General features: G+C 45.4%; 2 protein-coding genes across 5 annotated transcripts in view; both read left to right on the top strand.

Annotated features, from left to right (window-relative positions):
* Window positions 1-10,128, top strand: part of LOC134295667 (zinc finger protein 850-like) — a 74,293-nt gene extending 64,165 nt beyond the window's left edge. Inside the window, exon 5 of the mRNA XM_062968793.1 lies at window positions 4,559-10,128. The gene's annotated coding sequence lies outside the window, so the exon portion shown is untranslated. The remainder of the gene's footprint in view (window positions 1-4,558) is intronic.
* LOC103282701 (zinc finger protein 420) overlaps window positions 1-10,128 on the top strand; it is a 55,639-nt gene extending 45,511 nt beyond the window's left edge. For all 4 annotated transcript variants that reach the window (XM_062968789.1, XM_062968790.1, XM_062968791.1 and 1 more), the window contains one exon: window positions 4,559-10,128. The gene's annotated coding sequence lies outside the window, so the exon portion shown is untranslated. The remainder of the gene's footprint in view (window positions 1-4,558) is intronic.
* Window positions 10,129-16,918: the final 6,790 nt, after the last annotated feature.

The following is a 16,918-nucleotide window of genomic DNA, read 5'->3' as shown; positions in this document are numbered from 1 at the left end:
ACTCATAGAATCAGAGAATAGTAGAGTTGGAAGAGACCTCATGGGCCATCCAGTCCCCTGCCAAGAAGCAGGAAATCGCACTCAAGGCACCCCTGACATCCAGCCTCTGCTTAAAAGCCTCCAAAGAAGCCTCCACCACAGATGTATAGATAGGTACAGATGTATAGACTCCCCATACCCAACCTCTCCTTTCCCACTCCCCCTACCCAAGCTGCCCCTCCCTTCCCACTCCTCACAGCCAAGACTCCCTCCCCGCACTCTCTTGCAGACCAAGGCCTCCATGTATTTCAAAGGCTAGAACTCTAGAGATGGAGACTTCATCACTCTCCCAGGCAGTCTATATGAAATTTGAAGGTTATCTAGCCCGACCCACTCCCTGCACCCAAGCACCTCCCTACCCACTCCCTGCACCTTCCTTAACACCACAACTAAGCCCACTCCCTGCATCCAAGCCCCCTCCTTTCCTATTTCCCACAAACCCAAGTCCCCCCTTCCTTTTCCCCCACACCCAAGCTGCCTCCATTCCCAATCCCAGCACCCAAACCCACTCCTAGCACCAAGCACCCTCCCTCCTACTCTCAGCACCCAAGCCCACTCCCCGCACCCAAGCACCCTCTCTTCTCACTGCACCTCAGCCCCCTCCCTGCCCATTCCATTCACCAGAGCGCCCTCTCTTCCCACTCCCAGGACCCAAGCCCCCTCTCTAACCACTCCCTGCACCCAAGCCCCCTCCATACCCACTCCCAGCACCCAATCCTCCATTCCCACTCCCAACACACAAGCCCCCTCCCTTCCTACTCCCTGCACCAGAAAACCAACCCTCCCCACTCCCAGCACAGAAGCACATTCCCACTCCCAACACACAAGCCCATGCATTACCACTTCCAGCACCCAAGCCCCCTCCCTTCCTATTCCCTGCACCAGAAAATCCTCCCTTCCCACTACCCACACCCAAGCCCCCTGGCTTCCTAATCCTAGAAACAAAGCCTTCCCTTCCCACTACCCGCAACCAGGCTCCCTTCCTTCCCACTCCCAGCACCCAAGCTCCCTCCCTTCCCACTCTAGTACCCAAGCATCCTCCTTTCTCACTCCCAGCACCCAAGCTCCCTCCCTTCCCACTCTAGTACCCAAGCATCCTCCTTTCTCACTCCCAGCACCCAAGCTCCCTCCATTCCTATTCTCCGCACCCAACCCCACTCCCTTCTCCCAACACCCAAGCCCCCTCCCTTCCCACTCCCAGTACCCAAGCAATCTCCTTTCTCGCTCTCAGCACCCAAACCCCTTCCCTACCCACTCACAGCACCCAAACTCCCCTCCCACTGCTTACACCAGGGGTCCTCAAACTTTTAAAGCAGAGGGCCGGTCCACAATCCTTCAGACTGCTGAATTATCATTTGAAGAAGAAAAAACCGAACAAATTCTTATGCACACTGCACATATCTTATTTGTATTGCAAAACAATAACAATGAAAGAACAATAAAATATTTAAAAATGAAAACAATTTTAACCAACATAAACCTACCAGGATTTCAATAGGAAGTGTGGGTCTGCTTCTGGCCAATGAGATAGTCAGGTTAATTAATATTGTTGTTGTTGTGTGCCTTTAAGTCATTTCAGACTCTGGGCGAGCCTAAGTATAACATTATTTATTTATTCATTTGCTACATGTTTTTTACTACATTTATATCCCACCCTTCTCACCCCGAGCAGCTCTATGTACATACAATATATTATATTATTAGCATAGTGCAATATTACCATTATATATTACTATATTGAACTATACCACTATACTGTATTATATGTAACATATATAATTAATATAGTATTATATGGTATTATTAGTATTATATTGTATAAAATGATAATATCAATATCATATGTATATACAATATATTATATTAAAACTGATATACAAATATATTATAAATGAGGGCGGGGGACAGGTAAATGACCTTGGAGGGCCGCATCCGGCCCCTGGGCCTTAGTTTGGGAACCCCTGGCTTACACCCAAGTACTCTCCCTTCTTGCTCCCTATGCCAAGCCCCCTCCTTGACAACTCCCCATGCTAAAGCCCCTCCCTGCACACGGCCCTCCCTTCCCATTCCCCTCACCGAAGCCCACTCCCTTCTCACTTCCCAAGCCCCCTCGCTTCCCATTTCCCATGACCAAACTTCCTCTGTCCCCACTCCCCTCTCTCACGCTCACTTCCTTTCTACTCCCCACTCAAGCCTCTCTTAATTTCCATGTGGAAACCCGCCCTTCCAGTGACCAAACTCAAGACACCTCCCTTTCTACTCCCCATGATCAAGCCCCCTCCCTTCTTGCTCACACACACAACCCCCCTCCATTCAAACTCCCCATACCCAAGCCCCCTCACATCCAATTTCTCACACCCAAGCCCCCTCGCTATCTATTCCCTGCACTAACGGCTCCTCCCTTCCCACTCCCCATGCCAAAGACCCTTCCCTTCACATTCCCCATGACCAAGCTCTCAACATTCCCACTCCCCAAGCCCCCTCCATTGCCATGCCCAAGACCTCTCCCAATGTCCCACACCCAAGCCTCGCCCATCCTAATGGGCATATCCGAGCCTCCTAACTGACTACTCCCCATGCCCAAGCTTCCTTCCCTGCCCAAAACCCAAGCCCCTTCCTGCCTACTCCCCATGCCCAGGCTCCCTCCCTGCTGACTGCCCAAGCCCCCTCCCTGCCTCTTCCCAGCACCCAAGCCTCCTCCCTGCCCACTCCCTGAACCAAAGCCCCCTCCCTGCCCAGTGCCCATGCCTATGCTCCCTCACTTCCTCCTCCCTATGTCCAAGTCACCTCCCTGCCCATCCCCCACACCCAAGCCCCTGCTCTTCCCCCAAGACCCCCCCCTTACCACGCCTAACCCTTCTCCCTTCCAACACCCCTTACCCACTCCCCAAGCCCCCTCCCTGCCTTTTCCCTGGGCCCAAGATGCCTTCCCTGCCCTCTCACCACCCCCAAGCCCCCCTATTCCCTCTCATGACCAAGCCCCTTTCTTGCCTCCTCCACACATCCAAGTCCCTTTCCTTACCACTCCACACACTCAAGCTTTTCCCCCATGCCCAAGGCTTCTCCTCTCTGCCCACACCCCAAACCCAAGCCCTCTCCCCCATGCTCAAGCCCCCTCCTTTCAAACTCCACACGCCCAAGCCCCTCCCTTAACATGCCCAGCCCCCTCCCTTCCAACACCCCTTTCCCAAGCCCCCTCCCTTCCCACTCCCCATATCTCAGCCTCCTCTCTTCCCATTCCCTGAACCCAAGCCCCCTCCCTGCCGGTTTCCCACACTGTATGAAAATCTGGTGTTTCTCTAGCTGTCCTTCAGCTTGTGAAAAGAAGAAAGGAAAGGAGGGAGGGGGCAAATGTCAAAGAGGTTAGCAGGGAAAAAGGGCATTGTGTATGGAGCTGTACTTGTTATTTGTATCACAGGGAGTGAATGGCCCGAAGGGAGCTTTGTTCAGCAGAGATTCGTTTTGTGAACATCCCAGCAAGTTATAATGTGGTTTTGAATTAAATGAGTGGGGAGGCAAGGTCATGGTTGGCTGTAGGATTCTCTGTGGGATGTTCAAGAAGCAGTCCTGGGACCGTGTATTGTCGAAGGCTTTCATGACCGGGATCACAGGGTTGTTGTATGTCTTTCGGGCTGTGTGGCCATGTTCCAGATGTATTCTCTCCTGACGTTTCACCTACATCTATGACAGGCATCCTCAGAGGTTGTGAGGTATGGAGAAAAACTATTTACTGCTCTGATTTTTGAGTTTTTTTTAATACTGGTAACCAGATTTTGTTCATTTTCATGGTTTCCTCCTTTATGTTGAAATTGTCCACATGCTTGTGGATTTCAATGGCTTCTCTATGTAGTTTGACATGATAGTTGTTGGAGTGGTCAAGCATTTCTGTGTTCTCAAATAATATACTGTGTCCAGGTTGGTTCATCAAGTGCTCTGCTATGGCTGATTTCTCTGGTTGCAGTGCCTTTCATGTTCTTTGACTCGTGTTTGGGCGCTGCGTTTGGTGGTCCCTATGTAGACTTGTCCACAGGTGCATGGTATACGGTAGACTCTTGCAAAGGAGAGAGGATCCCTCTTGTTTTTCGCTGACCGTAGCATTTGTTGGATTTTCTTTGTGGGTCTGTAGATGGTATGTAGGTTGTACTTCTTCATCAGTTTTCCTATGCGGTCAGTGGTTCCCTTGATGTATGGTAAGAACACCTTTCCTCTGGGACCCATTGTGAGATAGAGGGCAGCCCAGTAATCTTTGTGTCCCTTAGCATTTAGCACATCCTGGTAATTCAGGGAAACCGATTATCTATTGAATGATGCTCCAGTATTAGAAGGACTCCCCCCCTTTCTTTTTCTTTCTTTCTGAATTTATTCCCTTGCTGTTTAGAATCAGTTATTGCCTTTGCTGGCATCTGTGTATGCGCTTGAGACCCTGATGTCTGCATTCACCAGGGGAAAGGGGGGATAGCTTGCAGATAAAGAAGGTTTCTGACTTTCATGCTTGATCTTTTGTTTCTTTCTTCACCAGGGAAATGAGGATTCTGAGTCACCTTTTGGGTACAGCAAGGAAACCAATAATATAGGAAGAAGAAGAAAAATCCTCCCAATGTGATGGTCCCGCTGAAAACTTGGTCTCACAGATAAGAAAGGAAAAAAGAAGAGCCAAGTATCTGTATTGCAATTCAATACTCACAACATTGTTGACATGGAGGACAAAGCTTCTAAAGCCCTGCAGTGTGGAAAGTGTTTCACACAGAGGGCTCATCTGCAGCAACATGAAAAGATTCATACTGGAGATGAGCAGTATGAATGCATGGAGTGTGGAAATAACTTTACTCATAATTCAAATCTACATAAACATCAAAGGAGTCACACTGGGGAGAAACGCTATACATGTTTGGAGTGTGGACAGAGCTACACTCGGATTGCAAATCTACATTCACATGAAAGAACCCACACTGGGGAGAAACCCTATACCTGCCTGGAGTGTGGAAAGAGCTTCACTCACAGTTCAGGTCTACGTTCACATCAGAAGACTCACACTGGGGAGAAACCATATCCATGCCTGCAATGTGGACAGAGCTTCAGTCAGAATGCACACCTTCGTTCACATCAGAGGACTCACACTGGGGAGAAACCCTATACATGCTTGGAGTGTGGACAGAGCTTCACTTTTAATGGAAATCTACGTAGACATCAAAAGATTCACACTGGGGAGAAGCCCTATAAATGCTTGGAGTGTGGCCAGAGCTTCATTGAAAGTTCAACTCTAAATTCACATCAAAGGACTCACACTGGGGAGAAACCCTATAAATGCTTGGAGTGTGGACTGAGCTTCATTGATAGTTCAAATCTAAGTTCACATCAGAGGACCCACACTGAGGAGAAACCCTATAAATGCTTGGAGTGTGGACTGAGCTACAAGCGGAGTGCAGATCTACACTCACATTTAAGGACTCACACTGGGGAGAAACCTTACACATGCCTGGAGTGTGGACAGAGCTTCACTTGGAGTTCAGGTCTACGATCACATCAAAAGACTCACACTGGGGAGAAAGCCTATACATGCCTGGAGTGTGGACAGAGCTTCAATCATAGTTCAAACCTTCGTTCACATCAAAGGATTCACAGTGGGGAGAAACCCTGTAAACCCTATAAATGCTCAGAGTGCGGAAAAAGCTACGCCCGGAGTTCAGATCTACATTTGCATCAATGGATTCACACTGGGGAGAAACCATATAAATGCTTGGAGTGTGGACAATGCTTCACTCGGAGTGAAAATCTACGTTTACATAAAAGGATTCACACAGGGGAGAAACCTTATAAATGCCTGGAGTGTGGAAAGAGCTTCTCTATTAAAGGAAGTCTACGTAGACATCAGAGGACTCACACTATCCAAGCAGGCACATCAGATGTCCTCAGAGACATGTTCCCGCCTCTCCTATCCAATCCAGCTGGCACAGGCCCAGCAGATCCCGTCTTTCTCGGAATCTCACCAGGAGATAATGTTGGACAGAGAGCTTCAGGATTTGCCACTTAGTTCCACCCATACCGTGATCCAGGTGCGAGAACAGCAGCTGCTGTCACTGATCCCTCTAACTGTTGGTCGTCAACAACAAGAAAGGCAGACAAACGGCAGGACTGGTCAAAGCAGCACCCGGAGGGATAACCAAACCCCCTCCACAACATTCCCGACCAGAGCAGAGACTGGAAAAACACAAACCACTACCACTATCCCTCCCTTCAGACCATCATCGTAGGTCGGAGGAAGATGACCCAGACATGAGAATACCGGCTTCATCCACTCAGTCAGCCTCAACCTCTCACCCAACGTGGACAATTACCTGATTGATCACCTACAGATAAAATGTGAGACGATGAGGGCCTCAAACAGCTAAAGCACCTCTGAGCTCAACTTCATCGTAGTCAAGTCATTGCAGCCTTCCGAGAAACGATGCCACGCCATCAGAGTGGTTTGACTTAGTTGGTCACAAGCTTTACTCACCAGTATGGCCATTTACGGAGCCTGCATGAGAGCGTACCAGGAGCTCCTTTGGGACAAGGTCCAAGCCTTCCACACAAAGCTCCCAGAGGAAGACCGGGTGGTCCTCAGCACCCTAAGATAAGCAAACCTGATCCAGAAGGTGAAGCACTCAGGTGACACTGAAGGCAAGATGCCCATGCATGTGATAGCCATATATACGGCTGTGCTCATCACGACTATTAACAGCCTCCAGACAGGTCATTGAGTGTCTTCCCTTCAATGCCCTTGGCCTGTTCAACTCGGGATGAATGACAAAGCAAAGTCCAACCACGAGTTCAAGAGTTCAAGCCCAACCCCAACAGCAGCCCCAGAGGACCAAGTGGTACGAACCCTGGTACAGGAGACCAAACCAGCCAGCAGCAAAGGCCATCTCCAGCCCCGCCAGCACAACATCAGTGCAATATCCTCTGTTTAAAAGCCTCCAAAGAAGAAGACTCCACCACACTCTGGGGCAAAGAGTTCCATTGCTGAACAGCTCTCACAGAAAGTTATTCTTCATGTTCACGTGGAACAAAGATATATGGAGATCTCAAAATTCAAACAATAAAGATATACTTTTTACTCTGTCACCAATCCTACTGCAAAATAGACATGTGAAATTTATAATGGGATAAAATACTCTTATGATACATCCAACACATATCTCACACCACAACCCAATATTTATGGAAATAAAATTAACACCAAGAAAATTTATATACTCAATGGAAATATGTTAAGAAAAGAAAACATTGTTGAAAAATGCAAAAAGAAGATTAGGGAATTTTAAAAAACAATTTGACCCTGGGAGTGTCACTAAGATCTATTTAGGACACAATGAAAGTCTATATGAGTGGCTTGAATCTCGTGTTTTTTTCATTCAAAAATATTGTGAACATAAAAAGAAGCATTGTCAAATATACAAAATCCAACATAAAATTCAAGAGTAAAAAAACCAAATTAGATATCTCTTAGTAAATACCAAATTAAAAGAAAAACTTAAGCAACTAAAAGTACAAGTATCCATGCTCCTGACAGATAAAATGGAAAAAACTGTAATTTGCAAAACAAAATAGTTTTGAGCACACATATAAACTAGATGGCTGTCCAACAAACTAAAAAAAAGCAGAAAAAAATAATTAAAACAATTGAAATCACGAGAGATGCAAATATACAAAAAAATGAGGTATTACCAAAACTTATATAAACTACAACTTAACCAACATTATAAAAAAAAGATCAAGAGGTGTTAAATAGCCCTTTAACTACTTCAATAACAATTCAATCTTCTACCAAAAAATGGAAGATGTTCTAACTCAACTATATAAAAAAATGAATGAGGCTTTACAAAATGGATTGCTCTGCGATTCATTGAAAGAAGTTAATAGTACTTTAATCTCAAGAAAAGGCCAGAATACAAAAAAACCTCAAAACTATAGACCCATCTCTTGGTAAAACACGGATTACAACATATTTACAGCCATATTGGCTAACAGGTTAAAAAAGTACAAAGAACTTGGACAAATATGGACCAGGCAGTTTTTTTTTTTGCCTTGTAGACTAACTAAAGACAATATGAGAACGATAATTAACCTAATTGAATTTTTACATTCCAGTAGAAATAAGCAGGCAGCCTTTGTATTTTTAGATGCAGAAAAAGCATTTGATAAGATTCGCTGGCTTTAAAAATGACAGCCAGTAAGTTTGCTGGGATTTCTGGAAGTTTAAGTCCAAAATACCTGGAGAGCTGAAGTTTGCTCATGCCTGCTAGAGATTCATATCTCCATTTCCTTAACCCTTCAGTGTAATGTGCTGTGACCACATGTCAATTAGAACTGTATTTTTCACACATTGGAGTTACAAACAGTGTATTGGGTTGTGTGTCTTCCGGGCTGTATGGCCAGGTTCCCGAAGCATTCTCTCCTGACGTTTCGCCCACATCTATGGCAGGCATCCTCACTGGTCAGTCTCAGGTCATTACCGGGAAAGATTCTGGAACATATCATTAAGGAAATGGTCTGCAAACACTTTAAAACAAATGCGGTCATCACTAATAGTCAACACGGATTTATTAAAAACAAGTCATGCCAGATTAATCTGATCTCTTTTCGATAAAGTTACAAGCTGAGTAGATGCGAGGAACACCATGGATGTAGCCTATCTCGATTTCAGTAAGGCCTTCAACAAGGTCCCCCATGACCTTCTGGCAAACAAACTAGTCAAATGTGGGCTAGACATAACTACGGTTAGGTGGATCTCTAATTGGCTAAGTGGGACTCCACTTGTCACTTCTTTCCAGGATGAAGAGAAAACAAATGTTTCCTCTTCATCCTGGAAAGAAGTGACAAGTGGAGTGCCTCAAGGTTCCGTCGTGGGCCCAGTTCTGTTTACCATCTTTATTAATGACTTAGATCAGTGATTCCCAAAGTGGTCGCTGCCACCCCCTGGTGGGCGCTGCAGCAATCCAAGGGAGCGGTGATGGCCACAGGTACATATAACTTTCTGTTTAATTACTATTAAAATTAAAAAAAACAATTTCCAGGGCACTGAGTAATAGTTTTTCTGGAAAGGGGGTGGTAAGCCAAATAAGTTTGTGAACCTATGATGTAGATGAAGGGTTAGAAGGCATGATCATCAAGTTTGCAGGCAACACCAAACGGAGGGATAGCTAATACTCCAGAAGACAGGAGCAGAATCCAAAACAATCTTAACAGATTAGAGAGATGGCTGAAACTAACAAAATTAAGTTAAACTGGGCCAAATGCAAGATACTCCAGTTAGGCAGAAATAATGAAATGCAAAGATACAGTATGGGGGACGATGCCTAGCTCGACAGTAGTACATGTGAAAAAGATCTTGGAGTTCCCGTGGACAACAATTTAAACATGAGCCAACAATGTGATGCGGTGGCTAAGAAAGCCAAGGAAGAGTCTAGTGTCTAGATCCAGGGAAGTCATGCTACCTGTCTATTCCACTGTTAGTGAAGGAGGATTTGGGTTTATGCAGGCTGACCATGTTGATGAGGGAAATGTTGAAGGCTCTGAATTGTTAGAGAGGCCACAGACTAGCAGTGAAACAGAAGCCAGTGGTAAGGGTGACCTTTCACAGGATTCAGAATATCAACAGTCGAGAACAACAAGTTGCAGGTGCCTAGCAGCGAGTCAGAGGAGTCTTCATTAGATAGGGATACTAGGTTAAGGTTAAAAGTTCAAAGTCCCAGACGTTCTCTTAGGATAGCTGGTAAAGGTGTGGGAACCCAAGGACAAAGGGATGCTTTTTTGGCCTTTAAGCATGGTTAAATAGGGGAGAAACAAGGAAAGATTTCAGATGAAGCAACATTGGTTTTGGAAGCAGAGTTCCTGCCTTGTCTATGCTCTTGGAAAAGTATTCTTGCTTTTGTTCATGCCTTGATCTTGTATTTTGGATTGCGTTTTGCAGTTCATGCTGCATTCAGGATTGATTTGCTAGAGACTTTGAACTATATTCTACTGACTGCCTTTACATTTGGATTATTGCTTTCTTTACTGCTTTTTATTCAGACTTTGCTATCTTTTATCAATAAACTTTAAACCAAGTCTTCTGTGGTGGTGTGTGTGTTAAAAGCAAAGTGAACCAGCGCTGAGGTACAACATCCGCCTGGGTCAGACCAAATCTGGAATACTGTGTCCAATTCTGGGCGCCACAATTTAAGGGAGATGTTGACAAGCTGGAAAGCGTCCAGAGGAGGGCGACTAAAATAATCAAAGGTCTGGAGAACAAGCCCTATGAGGAGTGGCTTAAAGATCTGGGCATGTTTAGCCTGCAGAAGAGAAGGCTGAGAGGAGACAATAGTCATGTATAAAATATGTGCGGGAAGTCATAGGGAGGAGGGAGGGAGCTTGTTTTCTGCTGCCCTGGAGACTAGGACGCAATGGAACAATGGCTTCAAACTACAGGAAAGGAGATTCCACCTGAACATCTGGACGAGAGAGAGGGCCTTCTCCGCGGCGGCCCCCGGCTCTGGAACTCACTCCCCAGGGAAATCAGGCAAGCCCCCACCCTGGTAGCATTCAGGAAGAGCTGGAAAACCTGGCTCTTCACTCAGGCCTTTGGATAAAGATTGCTCATCCCCATAACAATCCTGTGTCCGTGACCATTCTCGTACTGGTTTGCACTTTTTACTTTTGTCAACTTGATATAGGCACAGGGTCTATTCCCATCCCAATTTGCACTTCCAAGAATTTGCAGCACTTTATCAGTCACCTCTTGTTTACAATACTTATATGGTGCACTTTACCCAGTCTGCTTTTACAACCTCTCCGTTTGAATCCATGTTTTTATTAAGTTTTTGTCATTTATTTTTATTGGGTAATGTTTAAATGTTTATAATTATGCATGTCTCTTGTCTATTGTCGTCGGCTGAGTTTTTCCTGTTGTTTTTCGTCAATGTGACTGTCACCTGGGATGGCAATAATAATATAGTAGAGTCTCACTTATCCAACATAAATGGGCCGGCAGAATGTTGGATAAGTGAATATGTTGGATAATAAGGAGAGATTAAGGAGAAGCCTATTAAACATCAAAATAGGTTATGATTTTACAAATTAATCACCAAAACATCATGTTATACAACAAATTTCACAGAAAAAGTAGTTCAATATGCAGTAATGCTATGTAGTGCAGTAGAGTCTCACTTATTCAACATAAACGGGCCGGCAGAACGTTGGATAAGCGAATATGTTGGATAATAAGGAGGGATTAAGGAAAAGCCTATTAAACATCAAATTAGGTTATGATTTTACAAATGAAGCACCAAAACATCATGATAGACAACAAATTTGGCAGCAAAAGTAGTTCATAGTAATGCTATGTAGTAATTACTGTATTTATGAATTTAGCACCAAAATATCAAGATATATTGAAAACATTGACTACAAAAATGCGTTGGATAATCCAGAACGTTGCATAAGCGAGTGTTGGATAAGTGAGACTCTACTGTAATTACTACATAGCATTACTGCACATGATGTTTTGGTGCTTAATTTGTATAACGATTACCTAATTTGATGTTTCATCGGCTTTTCTTGAATCCCTTCTTATTATCCAACAAATTCACTTATCCTGCCGGCCTATTTATGTTGGATAAGTGAGACTCTACTGTATATTGATAATCTTATATTATCTGCTTAGAACTGGATGATATGAGGCCCCTTCTTCACAGCTGTATAAAATGCACACTGAAGTGGATTATATGGTAGTGTGGAGTCAAGATAATCCAGTGTAAAGCAGATAATATAAGATTATAAATGGGTTATATAGCTGTGTGGAAGGGCCTTGAGTCTACACTGCCATATAATCCAGTGTAAATTAGATAATCTGTGGAAGAAGCCTAAGTGAAGTCTAAATCTGCCTGTCCCGTAACTAAACCCTGGCTGTCCTTTGGCTGAGTGGGTTGCTAGGAGACCAAGTGGGCAGAGATTAGCCCTCTAAACTGGCAGCAATTGGATAAAAACAATTATTGCTCTCTCTCTAATTAGGACTTTATTTTTCTTTTCTTTTTGTTGTATCAACCTAGAGGCGTGGATGATGGGTTGTGTTGTCAAATTTCAAGGTTGGGGGGCCTGTAGTTTTGTTGTTTTGTCCAGTGCCCAAATTCCATCACTCTTTTATATATATAGAATAGAATGTTGTGGTGACCTTGGTTTTGGCTCGCAGTCTGCTGAGGTTAAATAGCTTGCCATCTGTCCGATAGATGATTTCCACTCCGGTGGGAAGCTTCCCATCAGCAAGGTGAAGTATCATAGCGATGAAGATGGAAAATAAGGTGGGGGCAATAACACATCCCTGCTTGACACCTGATTCCACCTTAAATGGGTCACTTTGGGAGCCGTTGCTTTCCAAGACTGTTGCCATCATGTCATCATGGAGGAGCCGCAAGATGTTCACAAATTTGTCAGGGCACCCGATTTTTTGGAGGATGGTCCAGAGAGCGCTGCGATTCACTGTGTTGAATGCCTTTGCAAGGTCAATGAATGCCATGTACAGAGGTTGGTTTTGTTCCCTGCATTTTTCTTGGAGCTGTCGTGCAGTGAAGATCATGTCCACTGTTCCTCTGGAGGGACGGACGCCATTCTGGGATTCTGGGAGGGTGTCTTTGGAAACAGGCAGAAGGCAGTTTGCAAGGATTCTTGCGAGGATTTTCCCGGCAGAGGTTAGAAGGGAGATACCACGATAGTTATCGCAGTCTGTTCTGTCCCCTTTCTTGAAAAGGGTGATGATGGTGGCATCCTTGAAGTCAGCTGGGATTTTCTCAGTCACCCACACCTTTTCAATGAGCTGGTGGAGTTGTTGTATCAGCTCAGGCCTACCCGTTTTGAAGATTTCAGCAGGGATCCCATCAGGTCCGCTGGCTTTGTTGTTTTTTTGTTGGCTGATGGCATTGCTGACTTCTTCCAAACTAGGCAGTGCTGCAAGCTCATCCCTGGTTTGTTGTTGCGGGATTTGTGAGAGGGTCTCTTCAGCCACATTGGAGCTGCGATTCAGCAGGTTCTGGTAGTGCTCTTTCCAACGTAGTGCAATTGATATTTTGTCCTTTAGAATTTTGGTTCCATCTAATGAGTGTAGAGGCTGTATGCCATGGTTTCTTGGTCCATAAATGATCTTTGTGGCTTTGAAAAATCCCTGAGCGTCATGGGTATCTGCAAAGTGTTGGATTTCTTCTGCCTTCTTTGTCCACCAGATGTTCTTGAGTTCTCTAGTCCTTCTTTGGACCTCAGCTTTTGCACTGGCATAGATCTTTTTCTTGGCAGCACAGTTGGTGTCTCTCTCTGCCATGTTTGGAAGGCTTTCCTTTTGTTATCAATTAGCTGTTGGATCTCTTTGTCGTTGTCATCAAACCAGTCTTGATGTTTCTTAGTTTGGTATCCAATGGTTTCTTCGCAGGCTGTGATGATGGAGGTCTTCAGTTTGTTCCAATGTTCCTCAACATTTTCGGGGTGTTCTGTGGGTAGATGATCTTTGAGTGTTGTTTGGAGAAGGGCTCGTTTGGAGGGCTCCTGAAGGGCTTGGGTGTTCATTTTGCGCCTTGTTTTTCTTCCTTGGAGTCTGCGTTTGGGGACGATCTTGATAGCCATCGTAAATCGGATTAACCTGTGGTCCGTCCAGCAGTCATCAGCACCTGTCATGGCTCTTGTGAGAAGCACATCGCGGCGGTCTCTGGCACGTGTAATAACATAGTCCAAGAGGTGCCAATGCTTTGACCGGGGGTGCTTCCATGATGTCTTGAGCTTGTTTTTCTGGCGGAAGAGCGTGTTGGCGATGACAAGGTTGTGCTCTCCACATTTGGTGAGAAGCAAGATGCCATTTGAGTTGCTGTTTCCGACCCCGTCTTTTCCTATGATCCCTGGCCACAGGTCGGAGTCCCTTCCGACTCTTGCATTAAAGTCCCCCAGGAGGATGATTTTGTCCTCCTTAGGTATCTCCGATAGGATGGTGTCCAGCTGACAATAAAAATTTTCCTTGATGTCTTCGTCAGCATCTAGAGTTGGTGCATAGACACATATGATGGTTGCCTGTTGGTTTTTAGCAAGATTAATTCGGAGGGCTGAAAGTGGTTCGTTGATGCCAGTGGGTGCTTCAGTCAGGTGCTTCACCAGGTCGTTTCTGATGGCAAAGCCAACTCTGTGTATTCTTCGCTCTTCTTCAGGCAGTCCCTTCCAGAAGGTGTAGCCTCCCTTTTCTTCCTTCAGCTGCCCCTCTCCTGCTCTCCAGGTCTCCTGAAGGGCTGCTATGTCGATCTTAAAGCGTCCCAGCTCCCTTGCAATGATAGCAGTCCTGCATTCGGGGCGTTCGCTGTCAGTGTTATCTAACAGTGTCCGTACGTTCCATGTTCCAAAGTTCATTTCTCTTTTTTGGCCGCAGAGTGGTGACCCCTCTGGACGCAGCAGTCCAGTCAGGGTAGGAGAGGCAGACTATGTTTAGGGCACCTTTTCTAGCCCCTTCCCCGTGTGGGGTGAGCAGAGCGGATCCTAAAAAGGGCTGCTCAGTCATGGATACAGCTGCCGGACTACTCAACTGCCTTAGTCCTGAGGTAGAACGACTGAGTCCATATCCACCGCCCATGTGCCAGTCTGTGACTAGGGGCTTCCAGATTTCACAGTCATGCCCCCATCGCCACTCGCTGATCGCCAGGGGACTTTTGTAGGTTTGTTTTTATTTTTGTTGGAAGACGCCTGTGTGTTATTTTTTTTTTAATGTGTGGAGATTGGTGCACGGCCGGTCAACACACAGTCTTCACAGAGTGAGGTTCTAGCAGTGGTGTGGTTAACACAACGAGAGTGGCTTCTCAGTCTGTTGAAGCCTTCTTCCGCCTTCACAGCTGTTGTAACATGTACCATGTTATCCTTCGCCTGCTCCGCTGTTGAGGTCTTTGGGTCTTCGGATTGTGCTTGGTCTGGAACCTCCCCTGCAGCCACTTCTAAGAGTGCATGACTCCAGTGGTTCTGCCCGCAGGTTCATCGGACAGCCCCCTCACGGGACAAGGTGACAATCCATCGAGGGGGACTGCTCTAGAGCGTTTGCAGAACTTGGATTCCCAGGGTGCATCTGAATTGCAGAATGACTGCACTTCCATGCTGCTTTAATTGCCATGGCTCAGGGTGCTACGAAATCATGGAAGTTGTAGTTTCACTATCACCCAGTTATATACACACACACACACGCATATATATATATATATATATGTTTTCCAGGAAATTATTCACCATAGATGGGGACATGACAATGCATTTCAGGCATTCCTTCAGGAAGAAGAGTTTCACAAAGTCTATGCTTTTAGAATTTATTTAGCCATGTGATTTTTTTTTGTATTCCAAAATGGTTAGGAGCAAACAGTGGCTTTCTGAGGAGAGTCTCACTTATTCAACAGAAACGGGCTGAAAGAACAATGGATAAATGAAAATATTGGATAATAAGGAGGGATTAAGGAAAAGTCTATTAAACATCAAATTACATTATGATTTTACAAATTAAGCACCGAAAACATCATATTTTACAAGTCTGCCACTTGTTAGGGAGTGTGACTGCACTTGTGTTGTTGGGCGTGTTGGCCTGCTGTGCGCTGCTGCCTAGAGAAACAGCTGTGGATCCGGGCGGGAGGTAGACTACGTTGGATAATACAGAACGTTGGGTCAGCAAAGGTTGGATAAGCAGACTCTACTGTATTCTTACTAGATAAGGTCCCCTGCAATACCCAGGTTACATATCTTTAAAGGATAAGCATTGTCTGAGTTTGTGTTTCATGAATGGATAAATATTTTGACTTTTATTCATACAGATTTCCTTCCAAAGGAGCTCTCCCATGGAAAACAGGACTCAGTGCCTGGGAGTGGCCATTTGTTGGGAGGGGGGGTCAGACTAGATGACTTTCAAATCTAATATATATTATTTGGGAGAATGATGAAGTCTCCACCTCTAGAGTTCTGTGAAACAGAGGCTGGGTGGCCATTTGTTGGAAAGGCTAAAATTGTATATTCCTGCAAAGCAAAGCATCTAGTCAAACTAGATGACCACTGGTGGATTTTCCCTCTCTAGAGGCCTTTAAACAGAAACTGAATGGCCATTGGTTGGGAAGAATCTTCCTGCCTGACAGACAGTGGCCAGACTAGATGACCTTTGATGTCCCTTCCAAATCTAATACGGTATATACTGCCAGGGAGTCTATAAACTTACACCTCCCCACCCCCAACCACGTTTCATTTCAACATCTTCAGTACTCTAGTTCCCATAATGACTTATCCAGATGGCCGTATCTCTGTTGCAACTCTGAGCTCTTTCCTCTCCCTCCTCCCTCGTCAGTCGATTCACGCCTGAGTTTGGCTTCTTGGCACTGGGTGGCAATTTCTTGGAAAGGTTTTGACTGTGAAACAGAGACTGGGTGGCCATTTTTTGGGGGGAAGGCTCAAATTGTATATTCTGGATGGCAGGAAGGAGGGTCAGACTAGATTAACGTTGAAGTCCCTTCCAGATCTCATATAGCCTGCCTGCAAATTGTTGTTCCTCTGTTCTCACCATGTGTAGGAATGCCTTCTAGTACTTTGCTGTGAACTGGGGACCCCTATCAAGTCCTCTCATGACACCTATGAAGGTGATAGACATGTTGTATTAACGGCTTCGCCAGTCGCGGTGCACTTGGGATCTGTTTCAGCGGCACAAAGTATGATCAACCAGGTAATTGTCTGAGTCGGGTGAGAGGTAGAGGCCGACTGTGAGTGGATGAAGTCAGCATTGTCAATGTCTGGGTCATCTTCCTCCGACCTATGATGATGGTCTGAAGGGAGGGATAATGGTGGCAGTTTGCATTTCTCCAGTCTCTGCTCCATTTGGGCA

Source organism: Anolis carolinensis, chromosome 1, assembly GCF_035594765.1.
Source record: "Anolis carolinensis isolate JA03-04 chromosome 1, rAnoCar3.1.pri, whole genome shotgun sequence".
In the NCBI taxonomy this organism is placed as follows: Eukaryota; Metazoa; Chordata; class Lepidosauria; order Squamata; family Dactyloidae; genus Anolis; species Anolis carolinensis.
Note: the sequence above shows the minus strand (reverse complement) of the source record. Positions and strands in the feature narration are given on the sequence as shown.